The sequence below is a fragment of the Glycine max genome, chromosome 20 (assembly GCF_000004515.6).
Source record: "Glycine max cultivar Williams 82 chromosome 20, Glycine_max_v4.0, whole genome shotgun sequence".
Classification (NCBI taxonomy): Eukaryota; Viridiplantae; Streptophyta; class Magnoliopsida; order Fabales; family Fabaceae; genus Glycine; species Glycine max.
Genome location: NC_038256.2, coordinates 36,909,668 through 36,912,957, shown reverse-complemented (window position 1 = coordinate 36,912,957; position 3,290 = coordinate 36,909,668). Strand labels below are relative to the sequence as shown.

The window sequence follows — 3,290 nt, the reverse complement described above, 5'->3', positions numbered from 1 at the left end:
GGTAGCCGGACGCCTTGCATCGTATTGATTGCGAACATGATGTAGAAAGTTCGTAAATAACAATATTGTATCTCTAAATTTAAGTTGTAAATTTCTTATATAAAAATCAATTTAGATATATTTCAATAAATGTTCGTGCAGATAATATCAACAATCGAATTGTAAAGTCAAATGTAAATTGAGAACTATTTACCTAAAGTGAAGTTTTATATATTTCAATAAATTTTAAAAATTAAAATTCATTTTATACATTTAAAATAAATTAAAACTACTTACCTAAAGTTTTTTTATGATAACTATTTGCCTAAAGTGAATAAAGAATATATAATTTTATAATTAATTTAAAATATTAATTATTATGATTTTAATTTTTTATGTTATTACATATATTCATGAATTTTAGTATAATTTGAATATATATATATATATATAATTATTTTATTAACCAATTATCAAATAGTTTTAAAATGCATAATTAAGAGTGGAAAACTTCTATTGGGATGCATAAAAATGCATTCCACTAGAATTTTTAATGTGTTTCTAAATAAAAAAATTTGTTTAATTTCTTAATCAATATCATTAAATAGAAACCTTATAAAATATTATTCTTTTACATTTATTTACTATATTTTCTTTGTCTGTGTGGAAAAATCCATGACAGTAATTATTATAGATAGAGGGAGTACTTTAATGTAATATTTAATGTAGTATTATATGTATTTAATGTAGCATTTAATGTAATATTATAAATATTTAATTTATCATTTAATATAGTATTTATTAAATTTATTATATTGAATGTAGTATTGAATATATTTATGTGTATTTTTATTATAGTCAGCCTACATTAGAATTTTAATTCTCCTATAATTCTTAATTTATAATTTTATTTTTTATTTTAAAATTTATGATTTTGGTTTTTCAATTTTTTAAATTATACAATTTTAATCTCTTGGTCCCATTAGTTTGGATGAATGATGTGAACTTCGATGGTGACATGAGACAGTTATGTGGACATATAATTTAGAAAATATTGTAAAAATGATAGATAAGATTAAAAGTTTGAACTTAAGTCTATTTCTTTCTTCGTTACCACCTAAAACACTAAATGATTTTTCTTGTTTGTGTTTTTTTTTTTTTTGGGTAAAACACATATATTGCTGTGTCAGTTAATTTTTTTTTGAAGGATGTGAGTTAATTATTTTAAAAAATATATATTTAATATTAAATCTATTTTATAAAAAAATTATCCAATAAATACAATATAAAAAATATTTAACAAATAAATTATATAATATTTTATTTAAAATATTTTTCATACTATCACGTTTGTCTTCCGTGTCTTTCTTATCCTATTTTTTTATTTTTCACTAGTCACTAATTTGTATAATTTATTTAAATATTATAATATTATAAAAAATAATATTAAAACAAATTATATAAAGTTGTGATATGGTAGAAAGATGGGAAAATACGGTAGAAAGGATACAAAAGACAAAAGTGATAGTATAAAAAATAAACTTAGATATAATTTTGGTTTTCTTTTTTTTTTAAATATGTAATTTAGTCCCTTCATTTTGAATCATATATTTTTAGTTACTTAATTTTATAAAATTTATCATTTTGATCCTCTTGAAAACTAAAAGTGCTAATTATTTAAAAATTAATATTAACTTTCACATGATTATTAAACAAAATGTCACGTCATTAAATTTAAGTGATATCAAATTAATATATTATTAGTTGATGTTTCAAATTTTATGAAAAAACTAAAATAATAAATTTGAAAAAATTGAAGGAATAAATATATTTTTTAAAACATGGAACTAAAATTAATGGTTTTAAAAATTAATTGGGAATAAAAACATATTTATACCTATATTTAATAAGCAATATTTTGTGCATGGTACTAATATTTTTACTATATATCCCTAGTTTTTTTGTCTATAAATTGTAGAAATGGGAGATGCTTTCTCTTCAAACATCACAACAAAATTCTTAGATAGATCGTATAGAAGTTATGGAACAAAATAAGATAAAAATGACTGGAGTTGTGATTATGATAATGATTAGGGTGAGTTTTTCATTGGGTGATTACAATCATCCATTTGATCAAATTGGACCAAATCATGTGTCTGACAAACTCAGATGTGTTGACCTTTGTAAAATAGAATGTGCGCCTTTACTAATACCTCCTGGCGGTGGCCTTCTATATATATATTGTGTTAAAAAGTGTGTGGCTGGTTGTGGCTTGAGCAGATCCATTGGTATTTATTTTCTTACAACATTTTTGTGCTTTTAAGGTTTTTATAATTTGAGTTAGTTATGTTTTTATGTTTTTTTGCTTGATTTTATATATCAGATGCTCGTCATATTGCGGCCAACAGAGCAGGTTCCTGCGTGCAAAGATGTCAAAACAAATAATATTTTGTTACAAAAATGTTTAGAAAAAGAGTGTCAAGAGAAATAATACTCATGTATGATTAATACTCATGTATGATTGTAATGAATAAATCATAATCAATGAATAGCATCTACTTCTTCTTCTTTCTTTTTTTTCAAATTCTTTGTCCAATTATTTTTTCGTCATTTTTCTCATGTTCCTTTAATATATTAGTGAATATAGTTACTTGCAAATAATTTTCAAGATAACACTAATAAGTTATCAGAGTGGAACGATTGAATGGAATTATGTTTAAAAACTTTATTTTTGTGAACTAAATAAAAAATTTAATATCTACAACAATGGTGTAAAATAATAATCTTGCACTGTCATCTAATAATTATTTTAAAATTCAATAAAATCTTATTATATATGATGAGTTATAATTAGATAATTTATTAAAACTGTTTGCATTGTAAATGTATAATTATTATTTAAAAAAACATTATTTTCTATGTATAATATTCAAATGATTTTGGGTAGTTGCAAGGGGTATATTAATGCTTATATTTGTGCCCTTAACTAACATTGTTTGGTAAAAGTAGTTTAATTTCATCTTAATTTGTTTGAGCGGTTGTTATAAAGGGTTTGGATGGAAATGGAAAATTCAAAATTGAAAAATAGGCTTAATATTCAATTTGTTTTTTAAATTTATTTCTAATTGTTCAATTAAGTTTCTTAATTTTTTTTAGTATGCAAGTGAGTTTTTTTTTTTTATTTTCTAATTTTATTCAACGGAATTCTTTTCGTCAAAATGAGTGAATGTCCGTTTGCCTCACCTTCTTCCACTCATCATACGCTGGAGTAAGCTCATTTCTCCAACCACCCATTCATTGTCGAGCTCTCC

General features: G+C 22.4%; 1 long non-coding RNA gene across 1 annotated transcript; it reads left to right on the top strand.

Moving 5' to 3' along the window:
• The first annotated feature begins 1,974 nt into the window (after positions 1-1,974).
• LOC102665511 (uncharacterized) lies at positions 1,975-2,547 on the top strand. The gene is made up of 2 exons (XR_420346.4): positions 1,975-2,267; positions 2,363-2,547. It is a non-coding gene; the product is annotated as an uncharacterized lncRNA (long non-coding RNA).
• Positions 2,548-3,290: the final 743 nt, after the last annotated feature.